A 27841-nucleotide genomic window follows, 5' to 3' on the forward strand; every position below is an offset into this window, starting at 1 on the left:
AGCAGACGTTACATCAGTCCTTCATCACAGTCTTTCTGTGTCACCATTCTTCTCCTTTGTCACAGTCCTTTTCCTTCATTACAGTCCTCACCATCAAATTTCTTTATCACAGTCCTTCATCACACCTGTTCATTATCACATTCCTTTGGCAAAGTTCTTCTGCTTTTTCACAACCCTTCTCTTTCATCATAGTCCTTCTACTTCATCAAAGTCCATTTCTTTCCTAACTGTCCTTTGTGTCAGCCCATCTAATTTCTCACAGTCCTTATGCTTCTCTTTCAATGGTCCTTCTACTTTGTCACAGTCCTTCATTATAGTCTTTCTCCTTCATAACAATCATTCTCCTTCATCACAGTCCTTCACCTTCACCACAGTCCTCTTCCTTCATCACAGTCTTTTGTGAGAGCATTTTATTCTAGTCCTCCTTCATCATATTCCTTCTCTTTCGTCACAGTCATTCTCCTTCATCACAGATCTCCTCCATTACAATCTTTGTTTACAGACTTTCTTCCTCAACACAATTCTTCTTCATCACAGTCCTTCATTGCAGTCATTCTCAAAAACCACAGCCCTGCTCATTGATCACAGTAATTCATCAGTCCGTCATCACAGTCCGTCTCATTTATCAGAGTGTTCCTTTATTACAGTGCTTCTTCATCACTGTCTTTCTCCTTCATCCTGGCCCTACTCCTTTGTCATAGTCATTCTCCTTTGTCACAGTCCTTCTCTTTCATCACAGTCCTTCTCCTTCAACGCAGTCATTATCCTTCATCACAGTCATCTGTTGCAACCTTTCATTATAGTCCTTCATTCTCTTCTATCAGTTGTCCTTCAACATGGTCCTAATTTGTCAAAGTCCTTCATCCCAATTAACCACTTTCTTCAGAGCCCTATCTGTATCATTCCTTCACCTTTGTTGCAGTTCTCACCCTTTGACACAATACATCATTGCAGCCCTTCTCCTTCATCACAGTCGCTCATCAGATTCCTCCTTCATCACAGAGCTTGTCCTTCATCGCAGTCCTTTATTGCATTACCTCTCCTTCAACACAGTCCTCCTTCATCACAGCCCTCATTCATCACATTCTTTTTTTCATCATCACAGTCCTTCTCCTTCATCGCAGTCATTCATCACAGTCATCTATCACAGTCTCCTTCAACATTCCTTCGTTACACCTTTTCTCCCTGAACATTCCTTCATTACACCTTTTCTCCTTCATCGTAGTCTTTCGTCTATATCATAGTCCTTCTCCATTATGATAGTTCTAGACCACCAACAAAGTCCTACTTTTCATCACAGTCCTTTGTCACAGTGTCATGGTGATGGTGATGTGTGGGCCCAGGCAACTCAAGGCACGCAGTCCTGCTAATCCATAGAGATTCCAATTTAAAGAGTTCCTTTGCCAATCCTCTTTAATCTGAAACAGGAAGAAGAGATGGCCACTCGGCATTCTTACCATTCCAATATGCCGGCCTGCTTTATTCAAGATGATGTTGCTCAACATCCAGGTCAAGAAGAAAAGAATCAAAGCCAGTCAGTATAACAACTAGAAAGAGATGATTCACCCCTCCATCACAGCGGTCTTTAAACATGTGCCAATTGATGCAGCCTCCCTAGTATTCCAGCTTCTTTGTACTATGTTGTTGTGTTTTTCTTGCTACATAGCCCCAAGATGACGGATGCCACCCACTGAAGCAGACCCACATACCATACACGGATGACATCACCAAAGTAATCATGAAAAGGCGACATGGCTGAATACACCCACAGAGGCATTAGCCAGGTGCAAGACATCACACATGGACTGCTTGATGACACTGAAAAAGCAATTCCCATGAACAGCCATGAAAGCAAAATGGAAGCCACAGGTGCACTGAAATGAAATGGGAAAGCTTAATGCTGAAACACAAAGCAGATTGTCAGAGCAGGCAGTGTATACAGTCCTGCCAAGGACCCTGGGAGAGAGTTTGAGTCGGCAGAGAAGATGCAGCACCTACAAGGACAGACAACAGAAATTCCTCATAAATGCAGGCAGAGAAAATCACTTTTACGGTCCCTGAACACTTAACCTAGAGCAGGGGAACAAGGCCCATTCAGACAGATAAGGTTGTCCCATCAAACTGAAGATAGAAGATGGAGAAAATGTCCTTGCTCAGGGCTTGAGAAGTTGGAAGTGGCAACATTAATGGGAGACAGGCGGTGCTGTGAGATCACCTTCCCCACCCAACATTTTTGCTCACATGCTGGTAAATTTCCTAAACTGACAAGGCTTGCACTGACCTCCTGAGGGTGGTGCCTGGCAGAGCTACCAGATCTGGCCAGACCAATCATATTATCTGTCCCCTATATACTGCAGTTATGCCTATACTGTTCACCCAATCCCATTTCGCCTAAGAGCGAGGAATGTATCTTTTGGTTGTGAGGATACAGCAGTTTAAAAACTCACTGACCGCCTGTAATAAGTGGAGAGTGCATTTGGAGAAGTAGAATCCGTGTGTATATCCCTGCTTGGATAAATAAAGCAGCAATTTGTCACATTTCTGCACTCCTCCATTTTTTGAGCATGAGGGGATTTCCCTCAAACCAAACTCTGTTTTTTCTAACTGCACTTCAAGTGGTAGCAGAGAGATGGCTGTTCGTGCCTTCAGTGACAAATGCCGTCCCTTCCCTGCATTCATGACTGTTCTGGAGATCGAAAGGTGGGGGTGGCAGACTGGGGGAGTGACAGCGAGTCCGAAATCTGTAGCAGACTTGCAGAGCTGGTGTATGAGTCCAGGAATCTGACAAATACAAGGGGAGGGAACTGGGGAACAGCTATGTTTTTGTCAGTTGTTTTGTCAGCAGATTATGGAGTATAAGTAAGCTGTATGCCAAAAAGGGGAGGATATAGAAAGGGTCCGCTTGAGGTTTGTGTTAAGGTTTTGGTTTCATGTGAAATGTTGTTACATTTTTGTTTTGGTTAGGGAATATTTGGTTTTAGGTGATGTGAGAAACCAGAAGGTGTTTCACCCACTAGTCCCCAGGGATCTGTCATTCAGGTAGCCAGGACACGGCCATCGCTTTTGGATCCAGTTCCTGGGGGTGGACCAGTGTGGAAGCATAACCTGGGTGAGGGGTCTTCTGAGAGTGGGACACTGTATGGTGAGACACTATGGGCATCATTACACGGTAGGCGGTAAGTGATTACTGGCACCGGTAAGGGCACCAGTGCCGGTAATCCCTTACCGCCCTACTACGAGGTCCCTTAGCGGGTCCCTTCCTTAATGCCTGGTTTTACCAGGTGTTAAGGACGGGACCCGCTAAGGGACTTCAGAGCTAATAACGGTACCGCAATTTGCGGTACCGTTATTAGCTCCATCCCCATTGAGCCCTATGGGGGCTCAAATGGGAATGGGAATGGTTCCCGGAATGGGGACTTAACGGTCCCGCAAAGGTCGGAATGACCTGGTAAGTCCCTATTCTGGGAACACGGACCCAGAATGCGGTGAGGGGGTAGCCATGGCGCTAATAGCGCCATGGCTACCGCCTACCATGTAATGAGGCCCTATATCCCCTTCCTTATAACACCTTTTCCCCATTCTACCAAGCAGGATATAGGATATTTAGGAACTCCAACTCCCCCAACCCCCTTACAATATGAATACTTTCTCACGGACAGCCCGCTATGAGAGAAAACGGACTAACACCCGAGCCATATACTTCACGTATCCCAATACAATGGTCAGGCAAGGTCAGGTAATTACTGAACATCACACACACCTGACTTCATTAAGCTTCCACACATGGATAAAAGGTGGAGTACGAGAGCACACTCTGAGTGAGGCAAAGCATACGAAGAAACAGCAGTTCAAAGATGGCAGTTTAAGAAGAGGAGAAAGACCGCGAAACAGAAGGGGATTGCAAGGAGGGAAATTCCTTTGACCTTTTCAACAAGGAACTGTTGCTTTCATGAGCCTTCAAGATGGAAAGCGTAAGACCAGGAAAACAGACTGAAGAATCCTGCATTGTGTGTCTGAGATACCCAGGTCTCTCCCACATCAAGAATCAAGGCTGGCAGAATTACCCACTGTGGTACTTTCCTTGGCTCCAAGAACAAAGCAGTTACAGTGAAATCAACACAGCCGGTGAGTTGTGAGACGAATACAAGACTGCTCTGTGTTGAAGCCAAAGTTGCAAGAGGCAACATTGTATGGCGAGCACTGGAACAAACATTGCTTGAAATACGTGTGATAAAAGACACAAGTAAAGTTGAACTGCTGATGAGTGATTGAACTTTGAAACGAAGATACAATACCTATGACAGAGTGGTCCGGCACCACGTGGGTGGTTAATAGAAGGAATCTGTAAGGTATCCAGCTACAAAGTGAAAGGGTTGTACAGAATTGTGAATAGAAGTGGTCCTTCGATGGGTCAAGAAATACCGTGCGCACAATCGAAAATCTTCGATGGTGATACAGAAAAGAACATTTGTGGCAAAGTTGATAAAGTTGGTCTGAGCCTGGAAGAGGGATATCAATTGAAAGATTTGTGTTAAAGTGGGTCTGAGCCAGACGCGGGGGGGATCTGGGGTGATGGGAAAGTCACCTGAGAAGGCTGTATGTTAAAGTGGGTCTGAGCCCAATGGATCGGATCTGGAGTGAAGCGGAAATCACCCGAGAAGATTTTGTGTTGAAGTGGGTCTGAGTCTGGAGTAGGGTGACCTGGGATGAGCAGAACATTACCCGAGAATTTGTATGTGTGAAACCATAAGGAGAAAGGAACTTTGTTGTTTGTCGTATTGCATCAGGCCCCCTGGAAAAGAGACTATGAATGGCAAAGAGACCTTGGCACAGAAGGCAATGATGTTGACATTTGAACTGCTCAGTTGTGCTAGAGAAGCCAGAGACTGTGCTAAACCCAAGTGTGCTGCCTTGTCCCAACGGCTTGAATATCTTGACATATAATTTCTTGAACACTTTTCTTTTACATAACATTGTTTCCCACACTATTTGTATTTAGAAGTAAGGATTGGCAATAGGTTTATTGGTATAGGCCCTTTTCTTTTGACAAGACACCACTAGCACTGCGTTATTATTATTTGATGGTCGTAGCTTGCTCCCATCTTTAGATTTAGGATTAGATAGGCGTTTTTCATTCCCAATTGAAGTTCAATAAACACCATTGAACTGTGATCATTTGTACCTGTCTTATGGTTTGATGCCATGCCTTCCTTACAGTGATCCGTTTGGGCAGTGAGCTTAGATGATTGATTTAAGAGTAAAGATGACAAAATATATGTAAATATTGGATTTCCAGTGAGATACGCATTTTAGCGTGTTTCATGGATGAGGTCAGCTGTAGTGCAGGGTTGGCAGAAATAGCTATCTCGTATCATGGAAGGTGAGTTCCTTGTTTTTTTCCTCATGAAGATAGACCTCTCTAGGCAACGCAGTCCATAAAAGAAGACTACAAGAACTATTTGAGTTCCCTGTTAGGTAGAAAGGAAGGTGGCCAAAGATTGATATTTATGCATTTTTACATTTGTCAGTGTGTTAGGGAATTGTTTAAGTGGACTTGTAGTGAAGGGGACGCTGTTGATTGTGTTTTTGCCTTGCTGTAGGGTTTGTGATGTCACAAATAAGGTTATTGAATATGACTTAAAGCGCTTAGAAGGTGGCATATTCTAGCTCAGTAAAGCGGTGCTTGAATTGGCTTGAGGAGCACATGACAAAATTGCATTTTGGCCCTTGGGAGCAGAGAACACAAAGAGGGTGGTGCAAACCTAGGAAGGCTTTTGGTATTCTGGGAGAAGTGCGTTAACATTTATGCTAAGTGAAAAATGCATCCTGATCCATAGTGGAGCACGGATTTGGCTTTGCAAAATGTGGCATTATTTGGGTGAATTTGAAAAGCATGTGAAAGAATGATAGACTGGCCTAGCGTGGAGGTTAAAGCGAAAGTGGTTTGTGGGGTGTGCGTGTTGAGGGCATTTGAACAATTGGTGGGTGTGTTTATTGTATTTGTTGTGTGTGAGTGCAGTTGAATACATAGTGTGTGGGAGGAATGCATAACATTGGTTATGTTCTGAGTTCAGAAATATTGTAACTGTGCGTTGTTTTTTTTCCTTTCTTTTCCAGGTTCTCTCTTTTGCAGCAGCAGCCTAAAATATGCCGTTTCCTATGTTTAAGCAGACGGCTCGGCTGTGAGCTGTATGCGGAAAGATTGAAAACTTTCACATACGACTGTTTGTTTTTTAAGGGTTTTGAAGATTATTTTCCTGACAAAAGGCTTTTGCAAATGTCCAACAGTGAAGGGAGGGGGAGAAACTAAAGTAGGCAAAGCTGGCTTTAGTTAGCACAGAAGGCGATGGGGCATTCAGCAGATTTTTGTTTTAACTTATGTCTTGGACAAAATGAAACAAAATGAACTAAGGAAATTGTATTAAGCATCATGGTAGGTAATTGAAGTGCGATATATGAAGCAAGCACCCAAAGAAGCTGTTTTTGTTTTAAGACTGACAGGAGGTTGCGAGGAGCAACACACAGAGGAATTGTGAATGTTAATTTCCATTACATGACGAAAAAGGGCAATGTGACTTTGTGCATTGTGGAAAAAGTGCATGGAATTTAGGCATTGAAAGTGCAAAGTAACAGAGACACGGTTTGCTTGCACGGATTGGGAGGTAACTAAGGAAATGATAGAGAGGCGCAGAGGGGGGAAGCTTTGGTAAAAGTGGTATTTTTGGATGACTAGGATAGAGTGTGTGGGGATTAGGTGATGTGATTGGGGGAGCAGAAGAGAAGTGGGCTGTGGAGTGAGTTAATTAAGGAAGAATTATTATTTCCCTTTTAGTGATTGTGATTAGAGGCACTTACCATGCAAGATTGAACAACTTATTAATGCAACCGTTGTTGAATTTGTAAACCGGTACCTTACAAAATGTATTGGCAAGGCATTTGTTTTGTGTTAGAGGTTTCAACATTTACTTTTTGGAGTGCTTTTTTGGCCCACTTAATGGTGAGCATCACTTTTATCTGCATGTAGAACTGCAAATGGGAATGGGTGGGGGGTCATAAATGACATATACACATAAGGGCATGTAGGTATGTGAACAGTGTATAGCGTGAGGAGGCAATGCGTACAATTTCATTTACGTTATGATGAAGCAAACATTTTTTTCTTATATAGAAGGAGTAAAAGAAGATTTTGATTGGCATTGGCAGTATCAGGGCATGTTATGGAAAACATGACCATCGAGGAAGAACTTATTGGGCTGGGTATTCTTATTGAAACTTTTACAAAATATATGGGTAAATATATGGGTAAGTACTTTTGACAATGGGAGTGGTTTCTTGGGAGAAAGCAGAGTGAATATTTTATTAGAAGGCATGATGGAGGAGAAGTGAAGGGTGGGTGTTATGGGGACAATGTAAATAGATGTGTATGGATTCAGAGACCTTTTTTTGGTTCAACCATTTGGGTCACCGGAGCAGCTCTGCTGCGTTAAGGTTGACACTTCGCCAGAGGTTTTTAAAGCATTTTTTAAGGCACTGCATAGAAACACGGTAGTGGGACATTTTGTGCATATATCATTTAGTTCTAGCGAGCGCTTTTAATTAGCAATAAGTGGACTACTTTAAGGTATATAAGGCAGGCACACAAAGCAGAAGGGAGTCACACTTTGTGATTTATGGCGGGGTTAACACTGGATGTTTCAAATGCATTTCGCGACTATGGGCTGGCAAAGGACTGTTTCCACACACACATGTGGTGACACAGGAATTTTCACGGGGCAGGATAGGGCTGCCATGACACAGAAAGGCATAATTCTGGGAATTTGCACAGGAGCGAAATGTGGGAGGAAGATTATGACACCGGAGTCATAGACACTTCAAGACACCGGAGGTACTTCATTTACCGACCACTTATAAACAGCCCTCCAACGAACTGGTACTTAAACAATACAATATGTTTATACGGTCAACTTGCTTCCCCACTGCCGTTATTTGGTTATTATTCTCTTTTTACATATGATTCACCATCATTATACTGTCATATACAACACCAATTTGTATCAAAAATAGTCATTTATTATTTTTTAGAATACATTGTTATCAAAACACTTTTTTTCAATTTACTTTTTTATAATTGCAAGGGTTCTCCATGCAAATTTTTTTTACAAGCATACATTAATCTAAATGATTTTGAAATTCACAATGCACATCTAATAACATGTAGTAATACACTTTTTAACTATTTTATTGACATACAAATTTCATAGGGATCTGTTATTTGCTCCCCTCTCTCATAGAGCAGTGCAACACAGTCCATAAAGCATTTCACTCTGTATTAACATCACCCATGCTTACTTTCATACCGCATTCAAACCATACCCGACATGTTTCATTCCTAATACACTTTCATACAGCTCACAAGGAAATTCTTCAGGGGTAAAAACTTTTTTATACCACATTTCATTTCGATGTACAATTTTGTTTGTCTTCCTATCAAATTTTCTTTCTCGGGATCCACTGTCAATGAGGTTCCATTTATCAATCCATGAGGTCTCACCATCAAACGGACAGCTTAATTTTATTCACTTTGACTTCTCAATCTTCTAAGTATCAGATTTTCGGAGAAATGGCTCTGTTTGTTAAACTAGATGGTCGGCTAACGGATGCTATCTTAGAACACCCTCCGTTCTTATCACCTGATCTTATTGTAGAACTGGGTCCTAAACACGGGGTCTACTAGCAGCTTCTGCGATGTTGTCATTCGCTGGTAGGTTGGAACACCGTTCTCCAATCCTCCCTTTTTGCCCCAGGCACCACATCAACTGTTCTCTCCTATGCTGTCACATGGGTCTGGGTGAGGAAGATTATGACGCATTTTTCAAGCATGTGAGAAGGAAAAAAAAAGACACACATGAGGGCGTGTTTATACCAAGGGAATTGGCATTCAATTTAAGTTTCGCATGTTGAGTAAAAACAAAACAAGAGAAGGGGAGGATTTGATATGACAATGAATTATGCTGCGAGCTGACAGCAGACACGACAGACACGACAGTTACACATTAAAGGGAACCAGTTTGGAGGCATGGTACACTGCTAAAAGGGTCCAGAGTAGTGTTTCATCGTTTTATTTTCCTGTCAAGTTTTCTTTTTGGCTGAGAGGGAAAAGGGGCAACCATATCAGACAATATCATGGCAACAAGGCCATAATAACAGATCAAATAAAGTAAATAAGGTGTTTTACTGGACAAGATAAATGTCAGGAAGGAGGGGCTAAAGAGGGAATCACAATGTGCAAAAATAGGAATGCCCTGCCAGTAAGGAATCAACGTATTAAAGTAAGTAACACATTTTGTATATTATTAATGAATTTCTAATGCTTTAATGGGTTTAGAGATGACATCATTGGGGTAAAATTGCAATGCAAAGAGAAAGAGCAACGCTTGAGGTAGGTACTTGTGAAAGGGAAAATTAAGTGGATAGAGATGGCAGGTAAGTACTGGGGGAGGTGAAAGGAGTGTGGGAGGTCCCATGGGGATCTCTAGGGGAGGAGAAGGAGGTGGAGGCAAGGAACAGGTAGAAGATGAGGGAGATGTAGAAAGGTTTTAGTGGAAAACATTTTTTTTTACAGGACAAGAGGCACAGATGAAGCATGCCACTTGGAAGGTGGCCCTTAACAAGAAGAAAAGTATCCTTTTCATAACATGTACACAATGTAAAATGTGTATAAGAGGATAACGCTTTCTATGATATGAAATGTAATGTTTATATGAAATGTTCTTTATGATTTGAAATGTAATGTTCAAATGAGATGTGCAACCTTATATTGAAAGGAAGCAGAAATGCATGTACAAAAGATGCTAGGCAAACTTGTGTACACATATCTCACACTTGCACACACTCATCCATAACCTGCACTTATCTCAGCGTCAAGAAAGGTTAGGCAGGCAGCAGTAAGGGTTTGCAGGAACACAACAGCACAAGGAAGATGGACAAGGGGAGACATGCCAAGAAAGACACAGCTCATGCAGGCCTGCCAATCAACAGTAATCCCAAAGACAAGATCAGCGTTAATGAAAACAGGAAAGCATCTTGGACATTGCGGTTAGGAAATAACCATCACATTGGCCCAGAGTGCAGAAATTGTCAACTCATCACTTGAAGGAATAACACAGCAGCAATGAGAGCTCATCAAAAGTGGAGTACCGCTCTGTCCACTACTTTATTATGACTTTTTGTCCCCATTTGGTTTCTACAGGACAGTTTAATTCAACTCAAGGATGTGCCCAAGAGAAGAAGAGCAATAGAGGCAGTGGGTGGAAAAGGACTATGTTATTGTCTTTTGTTGTGTTTTCTCTCTCTCTCTCTTTCTTTCTCTCTCTCTCTCTCTCTCTCGTGGTCAAGAAGGAACAAATCGGACAGTTAATGTTCTAGAGAAATGAGGAGAGCACCAACATAATGAATGACATCTGGAATAGAAATGGAGAGGGTAGTAGGTATGGGAGATGGGAAGTAGATTAAACAAATAGATAAATAAAAGGAAATATTTGCAAGCATTTAGGCAATTATAGGATGTGATAAAGCAAATGTATATTCATTTCAAGAAACTACCTGGTATTTGAATGTAAGGTTCTTAGACATGGAGCAGTTCGTGAATTTGAGGTGGCAATTGTTAAAAGAAAAAGAGAGACTTTTTTTTATTACAAATGGAATGCTGGGTTCCGCTGGGAATGCTGGAGTACATTTTTGGGTAGCTAGGAGATTACACATTTGCAACATGTGGAATTGCACCACTTGAAAGAATTGTGGCTCTGATTATTGTGTACCCTACTGTCTTATTTTGTGTATTTGAATGAAAACTATTGATTGTATCCGTTGCTAGTGGGGAGGGAGGTTTCGGGGAAGATCTGCCACGTGAACTCTCCCACTTCCTAGGACATGAGCAACTACAAGATTACCATGGCGATTCTAGAGGGAGCAAGCTACACTACGATGAAAGACACAGGAGAAAATACCTCATGAGGACTGTTACATGGGAACATAGACAATGATAGAGGATTGCTCGAATGCATATGACTTGACAATACATACTGAAAGGCCCAGACAAAGGAATTGCAACATAAGGGGAGGTGCAATGCCCCAAGAGAGGGAAGAAGAGAGGTGAGAGGAAGGCCTGAATGTTGCAAGAAACACTGGCAACCTGTATGTGGACAATGGTTCAGAAGAGAAGAATGGGTTGAAGGATGCATGTATGCAGAACACAAGTGCTCCAGGCAGTTCCAGTGGAAATGGTGCATAGAGAAAAGAATGAGTACACCAGAGTAGCGAGAGGTTCAAGATGCTAACATAGGCAGAAAACAAGGAAGGACTCTGTCCAGAATTCCATAAAGAATAAACCCCTCATGATGCCAGAATGAAGACTCCGCAAACAGTGGAGAGAAAAGAGGACGAAGACACATTCCAAGGGTACATGGCAAAAGAGGAGGCAACAGTATCCGCAGACCAACACTGGGCCTGAAGCTCACATGCAGGTGCCACCCAAATGAATAAGAAAATGTACCATGATGCCATTGAGCACACCAGCCTTGGATGGTGCCCCAGAAAGACACAGAAGTGAATGGATGCCCCAAACTGGACCCACAGCGGAGGAAGAAGAGGGCGCTGAAGATAATCAGGGTGAAGAAGAGGAGATGACCTGGAAAACAAACCAACCAAGAAAGAGCTGAAGCGACCTGAGGGGGTGACAAAGGTGTGAGAAAACAAGGTACCTTTCTAGGGGGAGGGGTTTTGACTTTGTGGTCTAGACTGGTTGGATGGACCAGAGGGGGAACTGTTGCAGGGGGTCTGAAACAACCCCCCCCCCAGCATACCCACAGGATAACGAATGCCACCCACTGAAGAATCCCCACAGACCATGCCCGGATGACATCACCAAAGTAATCATGAACAGATTACATGGCTGAACACACTCACAGAGACATTAGCCAGGTGCAAAACAACACACATGAACTGCTTGCTCATACTGGATAAGCAATTACAATGAATGGCCATGAAAGCAAAATGGAAGCCACAGCTGCAATGAAATTAATTGGGAAAGCTTAAAACTGAAACGCAAAGCAGATCTGGTAGGGCAGGCAGCATGACCAGCCCTGCCAAGGACACTGGAAGAGAGTTTGAGTCAGCAGAAAAGATGCAACACCTACAAGAACAGAAGACCGAAATCCCTCATAAATGCAGGCAGAGAAAATCTCTTTTATGATCCCTGAACACGTGACCTCGAGCTGGGGAACAAGGTCCATTCAGGCAGATAAGGTTGTTCCCATCAAACTGAAGACAGAAAATTGAGAAAATGTCCTTGCTCAGGACTTGAGAAATTGGAAGTGGCAACATTAATGGGAGACAGGCGGTGCTCTGAGATCACCTTCCCTGCCGATCATTTTTTGCTCACATGCTGGTAAATTTCCTGCACTGACCTTCTGGGGGTAGTGTCAGTGGGAGCTACCATATCTGACCAGACCAATCAGATTATCTGTGCTTTATTGCATTCCTTCTCCTACAACAGAGCCCTCTTCATCACATTCCTTCTCCATCATCACAGTCCTTCTCCTTCATCGCAGTCCTTCATCACAGTTATTTATCACAGTCTCCTTCAACATTCCTTCGTTACACCTTTTCTCCTTCATCATAGTCTTTCATCTGTGTCATAGTCCTTCTCCATTATCATAGTCCTAGTCCACCAGCAAAGTCCGACTTTTCAATCACAGTCCTTTGTCACAGTTTCATGGCGATGGTGATGTCAATGGCCAGGCAGCTCAAGGCATGCAGTCCTGCTACTCCATAGTTTCAATTTAAAGAGTTCCTTTGCCAACCTTACTCAATCTGAGACAGGCAGATGAGAAGGCCACTCTGCATACGTACCATTCCAAGATTTTGGCCTGCTTTATTCAAGATAATGTTGATCAACGTCCAGGTCAAGAAGAAAAGAATCATAGCCAGTCAGTACAAAAACTATAGAGATGATTCACCCCTCCATCACAATGGTCTTTAAATATGTGTTCAATGATGCAGCCTCTCTAGTATTCTAGCTTCTTTCTACTATGTTGTTGTGTTTTCCTTGCTACCTTGCCAGTACTTCTCAGTATTTTCTGATGACTGACCCCTTGCTCTGGAGTTTCACGCTTGACTGTCTACTTTTCTCTTGCATCCTCTTCTGCCCAAAGAAACCTGAATCTTCTATTCTTACATTAGCCAGAATGTGCCTCTTGTGTGGCCCATCCACAGGCCCAGTCTATGGGCCTCATCACGAGTTGGGCGGTATCCGGGCGCATATACCGCTGAGCGGTATTTGTGTTAACACCGTGAGTTGTGGCGCAAACAACGCCCCATCACGACTCACGGGCATGCGCACACAGCCTGTGCGTTAACGCAAATATCGTTCGGAGGTAATAGTGGCTGAAAACCCAAAAACTCAGCGAACATTGCATTAGCGTCTGCGTCTAGCGTTATTAGCACATGGTTGTAGTGTGCGCTAATAGTGCAGTGGGAAATGCATCACCGCCTGAAAGGGAAACAAAGTGACAGCCATTTGGGATATCACAATCCACCTAAACATGAGCCCCTGGAAGCCATCCACTCAAACAAATTGCAGAAAATTTCCCAGGAGGGTGTGAAGTGCAAGTCTGCCCTGGATAGGCTGGGCAAGCCAAAGTTCTCTGACTCAGAACTCAAAATACTGTTGGAGGAGATGATTCCCCACCAGGATGAACTCTATGGACCCCTACAGAAAATACGGGGTCGCAGAGGCGTAACCGCATCTGGGCAGACATCAGCGAGATGCAATTTATGGACCTGCGGATCCTTGTCTGGAGCCTCCTGGCAGAGCACAGGAGTGAAAGCATGGTGACCAGGGGAGGGCCACCACCACCGGAGCTGGCACCATGGGAGGAGCAGTGCACCACCCTCATCGACATGGCATCCATGGAGGGAGTGGGAGAAGGGGAGGCAGGAACTGGCACCCCTTGCAAATTGCATTGTGAATAGGCCACCACTCCATCCTCGGTGTGAATGACTGACAGCCGGGCACTGTGAGTGGGTGCAGTTCGTGGGAGCAACCACAGCCACCAACGACAGCACCCTTGTACCGGTGCTCCCAGGCAACCCCTGTGATCCAGAGTTATGAGTAGGGCACCCACAAAACAGGTCAGGCCCAAGCATGAGTGAAACTGTCCTGCACACCCCCCTCTGTAAGCACTGAAATGCCTGAGAATATTTTAAGGTGCCCTGTCCTCATGCCATACCTTACGTTCCCTTCAGGCACGCAGGCTTCATCCGAGGGTAACATGGATGATGAGGAGGTAGTCCCATCCCAACGTGTGCCCAGATGCGCCTCCACCAGCCCCACCACCTCGCAAAGGGCCTAGCAGGACACGCCAAGGCAGAGGACTTGGCTCCCAGGATGTGAAAGTTGCCAAGAGTTGAACCACCCCATAGGACGGTGTGTCATCAGGTGAAGAGCAGCATGCTGTATCTGTCTTAACACCAATACACAGTCCAGTGCAGCAAATGCTCACACCCGAAGGGACCCCTGAGCATGTGGAGACTCACAGCCACAGTCCACATGTCTGTGCACGCCGCCGCGCCACACACACACACACACACACACACCGGTGGCGGATGATGACACACCACACTATGAGTCTTCTGCTGGCAGCCCCTCCATCCATGGCAGCCCACTGTCGAACTAGAAAAGTAGGCACCCCTCGATCATGATGTTATGTATCATGTTGGCCGAAGATCAACCGTCTCATGCATTCAGTACTAAAGATATATAACCATAAGCTTGACCAAAGTGCTGCCATTTTAAGGTGACTGAAATCGCCATTTTGTTTTCTCTAACGTTTGCTTTTTGGTTTCTGTTAAACTGCTTTGCTAAAAGAATATTCTGCTTTGCTAGTGCACAATGCAAGGCAGAGGGAGACATGTTGAAACATAATGTAGCAACCAGATAGAAAATGCCGGTCTCCTCCCGCGCGCTATCCTTGAAAGAGAGCAGCGAGGCATCCTAATCAGCTCACAAGTGCCAGCAAGTCTCGAAAACACGGTAGTAATGCTAGAAGCGAACATTAAATGGCATGAATTATGCTCTTCTTTGTGGCCCCCCTTCCCCGAGCCCTGTAGAGTCCTGGAGAGCGAGTCGACCCCCAGGATACAAATAGAAACTTGGAGATAGGAAGGCCTGGAATGTGTCTCTTCCCCCCCACACGCAGCTTGCTAGAGAGAACAGAAGCATCATGTTCTCTTCAACAAAGACTTATGTCTGCGGTCTTACAAAATTGCAATTGTTGCTAAAACGAATCTTTAACGTGTCATACTCGTCACGCTGTCAATCATCGTGCCCAATTCAAAGGAAAAGTACGAGGGGCGGTATTGGATGTGACACTACTGATTAGAAGATGCTTGTTTTGTATATATGTAAATGATGTATGTTTTTTGCTCTCTTGCGTCTCCCAAGATCTGATAGACACACGCCGCGGGGCGTGAGACCAGTTGGCCAACTGACTTTACTTTCCTTTGCAATAAACCCTAGATTTTGGGACTACAACCTTGTGTCTGGCGTATCAGTTCGTGTGTGGTGATTGTGCCTTGTTTCATCACGCGACGGTCCCCCAGGGGCCCCTTCAAGATGGTGCCCGAATAGGGACCCTCCTCCACTTGTTCCATCGTGTACGTTGTAAAATAACGAAGGCTGAGAGAACGGCAAGAACGGGGCCATCGAGCCGGGATCAAGAGGTGTTTGGGTCACCCCTGCGAAAAGGTGAGAAACTCCTTTGCAGATCTGCACACATCTGATCCTTGATCGACGTGTCCGGCCAGAGAACAAGGAGGCGAGGGTCCCGAAACGAGGCAGAGTGAGCCAAGATACGCAGGCACAACGTCATTGGTTGCGTCAGTGTATGGACAAATTGTGTCTTGAAAAGACAAATTGATTAATCAGGTGAGTTGTGCCCCGATTCGTAAGTAATCCTGGTATTGATTGAGAGTTGATTTTGCAAAATCAAACACCCAGTTTAAGGTTGATTAGCCAAGGGTAAGGTTAAAACATGCCTGGGGTATGCAGGATTTTTTCGCTGCGGCGGACAATCTTTGGAAACTGGCCAGGTCGCGCCACCGGTGGGAACGCCTGCGTATGAGATGTATGTGAAGTATGGTGTGGGAGCAATAATGTTTTGTGAGATTTGGCATAGACGAACCAGAAAGCAGGAAGATTTTCAGTGGCCGGAACATGGGAGTTTTGAGATGGCGAGGATAGATCATTTGGAAAAGCTATTGATAAAGAAGAAAACACACCCTGCGGCATTTGATATCCTTAGGGATTGGAAGAGAGAAGCCATGCTCTGTTTCAAAAGTAGAGAGAAACATACACGCAGGCATAAATCGAAATCTGAAAGAAAGGAAGAGAAAGAGAAGTAGGAGTGGAGTAATAGTTTGAGAAGATCAAATAGACGCGATCAGTTGAGTATAGAAAAAATATATCCACAATGAGAATTGCATTCATCAGATGAATTGATAGAAAAAATATTGACTGACACAAAGCAAAGCCCAAGCCAAGAGACTCAAAAGACAGTGTCAGTAGCTGTTACTCTACCCCCTCCTGTTGCTCAGCCCCTCCCAGCTGTTCAGACCCTAGCACAGACACAGACTGCACACATGGCGCGCCTGATTAGCCAATCAGCATTGCAACAGATACAGATACAGCCTGTTCCCATGGCCCCATCTGCACCTCCCTCAGTAGAGATCGTTTCTGTCCCATCTGCCCCCCCTGTAATTGAACTTGAATCTGGTGAAAAGAAAGAAGGGGTCGGACTGAGTGGATGTGCGAGAGTGACTCGTAGCGCGATTAGTAAGGAGAGAAAGCAAGAGTTGCGAGAACAGGCCGAAATGTATATAGATGGGAATGATGAAACGGCAGCGATGGCCTCAATATTTGACTTCAGGAGGAGCAACGAAAGACAGGTATTGTTGGAATGCATGGGCGAATACTTGATGGCAAGATGGTAACAGATACTTGGGAAGTTACCACCACAACAATTGCTAGATTTGAATGCTTTGGCCCGTTGTAGAGGGAATGATGAAGATATGAGGGAACATGTAGATCGGCTTTTTGAACTAAAAGGTGAACTTGACGAAGAACATAGTGAAATGTTATCCACACCTGGGTATAGGAGTAGGGATATTAGGAGAGATAGAACTGAAGCGGTAGAGCCATATATACAGCGGTGATATCTGCCGTTGTCAAGACAGACAGGAGACAGACTAAGAGTGTGTATGTGAGAGTTGTTGAAATGGATTTCGGATCCTAGTATTCCCGTAAGGGACATACATGAAGTATGTAATGAATACCCCTTGCCAATGAGAGTAGAACCATTACGAACAATGGTTAAGGTGCTACTCCAACAAGTAGCGGGACACAATTGAGGGAGAGGAAACGGCCAGGGCAGAGGTAATTCAGCATGGAGGGCCCCTGGGATTGAATCAATGTGCGTATTGTAGAGAAGAAGGTCACTGGCGAGCGCAATGTCCACACCTGCAAGATAGAAATGGGTACGGTCAGAGAAGACAGCATAGAGGGCATCCAGGAGCAAATGGGCATAACAGAAATAATATGCAGCAACACCAAAATAGTCAAGGGAATGGTGCCCAAACCCAAAGTCAAACCCCTCCTCAGAATCAGAGCCAGCAGAATATGCAAAATGGAAGTAGAGGGAGGGGCGGGAACATTTTCGATACTCATTCGAATGCGTACTATAATAACAGCAGCGACTACACATCGGATGATGTGTTATTTCCCCAATAGGACAGCCCAAGACAGGGGTTGGAACCAGTGTCTATTCCCGTGAATCAGAAAGGACCCTACATAGAAATGAAAGTCGGGAATAGTGAGCACAGCTTCCTTGTGGATACGGGGGCGCAGAAGTGTTCAATACACCATCACTTGGTTCCGGAGATACCACTGTCAGGGCATAAACATATTTCAGTAGGGTTCGCAGGTACCCCAGTAATCAATCCAGAGTCTCAACCAGTACCAGTAACATTAGTCCATTCACTGAATACTGTCCATTTCTCTTAACAGAAAACTGCTGGGAAAATTTGTTAGGTTTAAACCTGTTGAAAAATCTCAGTGCAGTTATACACTGTACACCAGATGGAGTATTTTTGACTATTTTGCCAGAGAATGTACCAGTATCAGTTTTTTTGTCCAAACCTTTGCCAGGGGAATTGAGTGAAGTGCCAACTTGTATATGGGCAACAAATGATAATGATGTGGGATGTTTGAAAATAGAGCCAGTGAAAATTACGTTGCCGCGTATTCCACAGTATAAGATTTCAGCAGAAGGAGAGAAAGGATTGAAAAGTATTGTGTCTTATTTGGTAAAATTGGGGATGATTGAAGAAATTACTGGCAGCACGTGTAACAGCCCCATTCTTCCAGTGTATAAGAAAGGAGGTAATGAGGTACCATATCGTTTCATAATTGATCTGAGTGCACTAAACAAGGTAGTAGATCCTCAATTTCCATTGGTCCCAGATGTTACCACAATTTTGACAATGATTCCAGCTTCAGCAGAATACTTTAGTGTTATTGATTTGAAGAATGCTTTCTTCAGCATTCCAGTACACCAAGGAAGTAGATATCTGTTTGCCTTAACATTAGGAGGGCGATCGTTCACCTTCATGCGCATTCCTCAAGGCTACACAGAAAGTCCAAGCATCTATAGCAGAGCATTGAACTAACAGTTAGATATGCTAGAGTTACCAACAGAATGCATATTGCTACAATATATAGATGACTTGTTGATTGCTGCAGATACAGACGAAATTTGTAAAGAGAGTACTGTTTTGTTGTTAACACATTTGGCAGCGCATGGCCACAAAGCAAGCTTAAAAAAGTTCCAATATTCTCAAAAGGAGGTTACTTATTTGGGCTACCTACTTTCAAAGAAAAGGGAGAAGACTGACGCCAGAGAGAATAAAAAGCATTTCTGGTATGCCTATTCCAAAAACACAGAAAGGAGTCAGAGCCATAATAGGCATGGCTTCCTATTGTCGGCAATGGATTGGCAATTTCGCCAAGTATCTTCAGATACAGAACTATCTGGAATCAAACAACCTACTAGGCACGAGACAATCCGGCTTCAGACCGAAGCACGGTACGGAGACAGCCCTCCTCGATCTCAAGACCCAAATTGAGGATCTCAAAGACAAAGGTAAACTAGCCCTTTTACTACTATTAGACTTATCTGCTGCCTTTGATCTGGTTAATCACCAAATCCTCTGTCACCACCTGAAAACTGCAGCTCACTTCTCCGACATGGCCACAAACTGGATTCAATCCTTCCTGGATAACAGACAGATGAGGGTATTCTCGCCCACCTCCGCGGCTGACCCTGCACCAGTCCCTTGTGGAGTCCCCCAAGGATCGTGTGTATCCCCTACCCTTTACAATGTATTTACTAAACCCTTATTTGATGTGCTCGACTATCTGGGTGTCACCTACACAAATTATGCTGATGACACCCAGATACTCATCCCCATCACGGGTGATTACACATTAGACTCAAAAGCCTTGAATGATGTTTACCATGTCATTCAAACATGGATGGCCCAACATGAGCTCTGTCTCAATGACGACAAGACAGAGCTCCTCATCCTAGGTACTCAGCAAAGACTAAACAAGCTGAACCCTATGTTCAGTTCCTTTAACATCGATGGAAATACAATAAAAGTCTCTAAAGACACAAAAACGCTTGGAATCTACCTCGACTCCACCCTCTCCCTTCACAGACAAACTAATGCAGTTGCGGCTGCCGCCGCTTATACCTGCAAGCTGATGACAGCATGTCGCCCTTTCCTCTCCTCGCACAACTGTACTACCCTTGCTAGGACCCTGGTCATGTCTAAACTTGACTATTGCAATGCATTGTACCAGGGCACTAATCAGGGTAACCTAGACAAGCTCCAAATCATACAAAATAACGCCATCAGGGCAGCCCTCAATATCCCCAGATCTGAACACATTTCGGATACCAGGAAGAACCTTCATTGGTTGTCAGTCACCCAAAGGATCTCACTAAAATCGCTTGCCCTTACCTACAAATGCATGAACAACCTGGCCCCCACTTATCTCTCCTCACGATTCACGCTGTACACTCCAGTTCCCTCACTTAGATCTACCTTGAACCAGAGCCTACTGATACCTAGATACAAGCTCCAAACAGCTGGTGGTTCTAGCTTCCCAGTCCTGACAGCCAAACTGTGGAATGCTGTCCCCTTGACTATCAGAAACCTCCCCTCCCTCAACCTTTTCAAACATAGAGCCAAATGTTGGCTCGCCTCTTCCAAAGCCTAAGCTACATTCTGAAAACGTGTTGCAATAATCTATGTAGGGATGTACTACTTGACAAACCATGTATCGTTGTACTACCTACCTATGTCTATTTCTATGCCATATTTATTGTTTGATATATTATCACTGTATGCAACTTATGTAACCATTGCCTTAAGGAATGCGCCCGGTAGCCTCCGGGCCTGGTCTGCGCTATACAAATAAAATAAATACAAATACAAAATAATTGTAAACCCAATGGTGGAGATGACAAAAAAAGGATGTTGTGATGCCTTTGCAGTGGAATGTAGATTGTCAGAAAGCATTTGACTTGCTCAAAACTGCATTATGTTCTGCTCCAGTTTTGGGCACACCAAATTATGATTTTTTTTTTTAGATTTTTTGTGCATGAGAATGATGGGTGCGCGTTGGCAGTTTTAACACAGGGACAAGGTGGAAGAAATAGGCCGTGCGGCTATTTTTCTTCTGCGCTGGACGCTGTAGCGCACGCTTTACCACAATGTTTGCGAGCTGTTGCAGCGGCTGCTGCGTCAGTGAAACAAACAGAAGGGATGGTATTTGGGCACACCTTAATTTTGATGGTGCCACATGCTATAGACGTTCTATTAAATAGAACGCAGACGCAACACCTCACTATTGCTAGATTGACTAGATATGAAATTGTCCTATTCGCACCACACATCCAAATTATGAGGTGTAGCGCCTTGAATCCTGCTGAATTAATGCCACTGCCCACGATAGAACTGATGGAAATGAAACACCTCCCCATGATTGTTTAATGGTTACTGAGGAAGAAACAAAGGGGATAATTAATTTAACAGATACCCTGAAAAAAGAACCAGATGGAGAGTTGTTTTGTGACGGCTCTTGTTTTAAATTGCCGGATGGCACATCAACTGCCGCTTATGCTATCACCACATTGAAAAGTATTGTGGAGAGTAAAAGAATCCCCTACAACTCTGCACAAGCAGCAGAGATAATTGCCTTGACCAGAGCCTGTGAGATTTCAGAGAACTTGAGTGTAAATATATATACTGACAGTCAGTACGCCTTTGGCGTGGTTCATAACTTCGGCCGACTATGGGCTGAGAGAGGTTTCCTAACATCACATGGGGCTAGAATACAACATGGCCCTTTGATTGTACGATTATTGTCTGCACTTACGTGTCCAAAGCACCTGGCAATAGTGAAATGCGAGGCGCATAAAACAGTAACATGCAAAGTGGGAGAGGGAAATGCATTTGCAGACAGGATTGCGAAGCAAACTGCCACTGACTTGGATACCAAAATGTTGACAGTACAGTCAGAGGAAGTGCCCTGCATGATAGAAAATGGAATTGCCACTGTCAAAGAGATGCAGGCAGAAGCTACTGCTAATGAGATCCAAGGGTTGGCTGAGGGCTCTGCAGAATTAGATCTAGAGGGTTGTTGGGTGGACAAGAAGAGTAGGAACTGGATGCTGCCCAATTCCTATGTAACTGCGATGGTCACGATGGCCCACAGCCCCACTCACATTTGTGCCAAAAAAATAGTCCAGCTTCTAGCCACGGTATGGGAGAATGCACACATAAAGAAAAATGCTGAGAGGTTGGTGCAGAACTGCATCACGTGTCTACAACACAATGTGGGGAAGGGAACGGTGAGTCCAACTGGCAGTTTTGGCCCTCCGTCTATGCCGTTTGAGGTAATCCATTTTGATTTCATAGAAATGGAGAGATGCCAAAACTTGAAGTATGTCCTAGTGGTCATATGTGCATTTAGCAAATGGGTGGAAGCATATCCATTGAAAGACTGCACTGCCATGAGCACGGCGAAAGTAATGTTAAGGGAGTATTTCTCCCGTTTTGGCTTGCCCCGTGTCATATGATCAGATAACGGTCCACATTTTGTGGGCGCAGTAATATTACAGATTTGCGCAGGTCTCCAGATCATTAAGCGATTCCATTGTTCGAGACATCTGATGTCGGCCGGTTTTATTGAACGCCACAACAGAAACTTGAAATCTAAGATTAGCAAGATATGCGCAGGAAGCAAGCTAAGTTGGGTAGATGCGTTACCATTAGCACTACTGTGCATGCGAACATCTGTGCAGGCAAGAACTGGGCTCTCCCCATGAAATAGTCATGGGGAGACCGGCGAATGTTTGGTGTGCACCTCAGCCGAAAAGGCTTAGGGAGATTGAATACCCTGTGCTCAGCATTTATTGTAATCTCTTGATTCAAAAATTGCGTTTGATTCATCAGCAAGTGCAGGAGGCATTACCAATCAGATACACTGGCCCGGGACACGCACTGGAACCAGGAAACTGGGTTCTAATTAAAAACTTTGAGCGGAAAACATCGTTAGCACTCAGGTGGCGTGGTCCCTATCAAATACTCCTGACAAAGCAGACGGCCATTCGAGTGGATGGGCGCAAGGCGTGGATACACGCAACCCACGCCAAGAAGGTCCCGTCACCATCTGAAACAATGTTCGATCGAGGTGACCAGAAAGAAGCAGCGATTCCTGCAACAAAAGACACAGTTGCCAGTTCCTTGCCACAAAATCTGCCTGATCCTGAAAGAAAGCCTGAAAGGATTGCTGTAAAAGAGGAAGGGCAAAGAGTGCCCCAATGTTGGCCAGCAGAATCTGCATCACTGCTGGACGACACGAAACATGTACCACTTTGGCACCCACCAACATCTGCCATTGTGCCGCAGCCAGAAACAAAACCTGCATCATCACTGTGGCGCCCACCAGCATCTGCGATTGCGCCACAGGCTGACTCCGAGCTTGAGTCTGGAAGTGCACCAGCACTGTTCATCGACCACACGGTACCAGGAGCAAGGCGGTACAATCTACGACGCCGAAAGAAGGAGTGATCAAATCTTCATTTTGTTGATCTTTTGCTGCCTCTGTTTCCTATTCACAGATGAAATGGGAACTGGAGGACTAGAGGAGAGTGGTGTGAGGGTTGTGCAAATCAGACAGCCCAACAACGAGACTCCTCAGTGCTAACATAAATCCATGTGTCCTGAACGGAGCGGACAAACGGGGCGCACATGGCACAAAAGGCAATTGATGACTGCTCTGGAGTTCTTTAAGCAGTGTGCTAACGCATAGAGATCTTCCCCAACGTATAAGCAATCCAGGCTGCTGAGAAATGGCAGAATAGACAGTTGACATTTACCAAACTCATTGACATTCGGACGAGTGCCGTGAGGAGAGATATCCACGACGAAAATCGCTGAGGAAGACGGACCGTGAGAGAAAATGCCAGAATCAGCTTTTGCCCCCTCCTGCACCACTGCTGATAAGGCTAATAATGAATCAAACATAGAAACTGAAAAATTGCACAAAAAATGGTATGCTGATTTTAACAGTAATCATGTGCATAATTAGTATAATAGCCCCAGTAACGACAGCATTAGTATTGTTGTATCTAGAGGAAATGCACCCCTTAGAAATCCTCTTGCCCATTAGAAACATTTCCACCACTGAAAGTCCTGTCCACGTAATTACTTACACTCTGTCCCCAATGGAAGAAAGACATAGAGAGGGGTATGCGAATAACACATTACTACAAATAATGAACATGACACATTCAATTTTGAAAAAGAATAACTGTTGGGTGTGTGCTCATCTGCCACAACATGGTGGCAAAGGAGTAGGTTGGTGCGTGCAACCACTAACATTAAGTTCTGCATGCAGTGCATCTCTGAGTACATTATATTATGGAAAATGGAATAAGAGTTAAACAGGTCAGTTAGATAGCACGAGCATGAATGAATTTGAGGAGATTATCATGAGACCCATAGGTTGCTCTATATTTCATAGAGCATGAATGATAATACCAAAAGCTACGCCCAACCCAATGCCACAAGATAGATTGTCTCCACCAGAAAAATCCTCTGTGATCATATTTCGCATAAGATCAGAAGGAAATAAAGATGCAGTGCCCCCCTCTTACACAGTAAACTACAGCCCAGGATCTGTTCCTTTTTGTTTACAAAAGAAGGGCTCCTATTTAGTAGGGACATTCACTAGATGAATGAATACAGTGATTCTTAATAGGGAAGTAGAATCAGTGTATGTAGGTGACCCTGTGTATTTTATATGTGGAGAAAAAGCGTATCCCTGGTTACCTAGAAACTGGGGAGGTACATGTTATTTAGGACTTTTGTTCCCAGGAGTGTTTTTTCTTAGAAACAGCAGACATAGCCAAACTATCTAGATCCAGGCCACGAAGAAGTATTGACGGGGGATTAATGGCAGTAGACGTAGCAAAATCATTTATTCCATTTTTGGCCCAAGCAATAAACCCCTATAATATTCAACGATTATCCAGAATCTTAGAAAAAATAATAAACGGAACAACAGATTATATTATAAAACATGACATTAGAGGAGTGAAGGGATTAGATTAATGACACTTCAAAACCGAATGGCTCTTGACATATTCCTGCTTGATCGTGGCGGTGTTTGCAAAATTGTGGGATCAGCGTGCTGCGTATTCGTAAACGTCTCCTCTCCCACGATTTTCCAAGCAATAAGAAAATTACACGTTTTGAGCTCTGAACTGCATACCCAAGAAGGTGGTTGGGATATAAGTTCCTGGTTTTGGGACTTATTATATTCATGGGGATGGAAACTATTTGCGATCCTAATAACAATACTATGAATATTCACGACATGCTGTTGCTGCATACATTGTCTACCTGTAATATGCACCGAAATGAGTGAAGGATGCATACAGATGCTAGAAAAAAAGAGCACCTTTAAACCAATTACCCATGGTCATGAGGAAACAAAAACAGTTAAAGAATTCATGTCAATCAATATAGATGACAATGAAGAGAAAACTAATGATGTGCAAGATTCAGAGTAAGATTCAGAATCAGAATCAGATACTTGGTCAGAAGAGGATGCAATGTACGGATGAGACATTTGGCATATGGCCAAAAGGAGGGTTTGTCGATCTAGAAAAGTAGCCACCCCTCGATCACAATGTTATGTATCATGTTGGCCGAAGACCAACCATCTCATGCATTCAGTACTAAAGATTTATAACCATAAACTAGACCAAAGTGCAGCCATTTTAAGGTGACTGAAATCGCCATTTTGTTTTCTCTAACGTTTTCTTTTTGGTTTCTGTTAAACTGCTTCGCTGAAAGAATATTCTGCTTTGCTAGTGCACAATGCAAGGCCGAGGGAGACATGTTGAAACATAACGTAGCAACCAGATAGAAATGCCCGGTCTCCTCCCGCGCGCTATCCTTGAAAGAGAGCAGCGAGGCATCCTAATCAGCTCACAGGTGCCAGCAAGTCTCGAAAACACGGTAGTAATACTAGAAGCGAACATTAAATGGCATGAATTATGCTCTTCTTTGCGGCCCCCCTTCCCCGAGCCCTGTAGAATCCTGGAGAGCGAGTCGACCCCCAGGATACAAATAGAAACTAGGAGATAGGAAGGCCTGGAATGTGTTTCTTCCCCCGCACGCAGCTTGCTAGAGAGAACAGAAGCATTATGTTCTCTTCAACAAAGACTTATGTATGTGGTCTTACAAAATTGCAATTGTTGCTAAAACGAATGTTTAAGGTGTCATACTCATCACCGTTGTCAATCATCGTGCCCAATTCAAAGGAAAAGTACGAGGGGCGGTATTGGATGTGACACTACTGATTACAAGATGCTTGTTTTGTATATATGTAGCTGATGTATGTTTTTCGCTCTCTTGCGTCTCCCGAGGTATGATAGACACACGTCGCGGGGCGTGAGACGAGTTGGCCAACTGAATTTACTTTGCTTTGCAATGAACCCTAGATTTTGGGAATACAACCTTGTGTCTGGCGTATCAGTTTGTGTGTGGTGATTGTGCCTTGTTTCCTCACGCGAGGGTCCCCCAGGGGCCTCTTCACCACCAGACAGCCAAGCACCTCCAGCAACAGCAGCCCTAGAACACTGTGCAGACCTGCCCGGCACAGCAGCCCTACAACACAGCAGAGACCTGCCCGGGACAGCAGCCCTAACACACTGCGCAGACCAGCCTGGCAAAGCAGCCCCGCACGGGACACAGGAACAGGTCCCGCCAACGCTGTCATGGCATGCCTGGATGTGATGGAGGCATGCCAGATGAGGATCAAGGGCATGGCCAGCGAACACAACCTCCACATCAAGGCCATCAGCAGTGCAATTTGGTGAGGCAGTCAAGACCATGGTTCGTGACAATGCATGCACATGTAAGGTCATGGAGGCATGCACTGCGGCCCTCACAGGGTTTGGCGAGCGAGTCCGCGAATTGTGCGAGGGGCAAACTACACATGCAGATTAGATGCGTGAGGAAACACTCTTCTCCGCCAGCAGGTGCAGTTGGCTTCATTGGTGCCATCCACCTCAACCACCCCAACGAGGGCTCCCTGCAGGGGTCACCCAGGTGCAGGTCACTGCATCATTTGCAACACCGCTCACCTTAAGGTGGTGCATGTAGGAAGCATCATCGTCAATGTTAGATGAACAATGCACTGTTGGCCTGAGGGCCGGACACATGTACCCATTTGCACTGTGTGGGGCGATGGGGGTATATGTGCTGGGGAGTTGGTGGGGCAGGGGGTATGGGTGCTGGGGAATTGGTGGGGGGGTATGTGTGCTGGGGAGTTGTGGGGGGCAGAGGGTATGGGTGCTGGGGAGTTGGTGGGGGCAAGGGTGTATGGGTGCTGGAGAGTTGGTGGGGGAGGTCATTAGTTCCACTTTCATTAAAGCCTGTTCAAACATGACATAAATCAAGGACATTCATGAATATGTACAAGTGTCATTTATTTTACAAGTGCTGTTCATGTGCCCATTCACCATGTCAGAAGAAATTGTCAATCAACGCCTGTCTGGCCAACCTCAATACACTATGCACTGTGGTCCTCTTTGTGCTTGGCTGATTGGTGTACATCCATCATCTTTCGGGCCATGCATCATCTGACCCATGCATGCACCCTGTGTAATTGAGTGGACTGTCTTGTGGCAGATTACATTTAGCTGCACATGGGATGACTGAAGTAGCACCGGTGGATGATGCCCTTTGTGAATGGGATTGTGTGTGACACTCATGCTCATCAAGTACCGTCATGTAACCACTTGTACTTGGAATGTGGTGTATTCATGTTCCATGCATTTGCTCTGCAATGTGCGCCAAGTCCCTTATAGCCCACTTTCTACCTGCACCGCTCCCTGGGTGATATTGGCACATTGATGCATCCATACACTCAGGATGAGGCTCCCATCATGACTGGCTGTTCAGAACCAGTGTTGATTTGTATTTGGATGTGGCTGCCTCAGTGAATGGTGGATATTTAGCTACATGGCACACATTGTTGTTGTTTTTCTCATGCATTTAAATGTGCATTCATGGGTCACTGTCTCAGGGATGTTCATGTTCGGTTTTGATCCGAATCATCTACAGTGGTTTAGAGGATGTG

This window comes from Ambystoma mexicanum, chromosome 7q, assembly GCF_040938575.1.
Source record: "Ambystoma mexicanum isolate Mex_15411 chromosome 7q, UKY_AmexF1_1, whole genome shotgun sequence".
NCBI classification, from domain to species: domain Eukaryota; kingdom Metazoa; phylum Chordata; class Amphibia; order Caudata; family Ambystomatidae; genus Ambystoma; species Ambystoma mexicanum.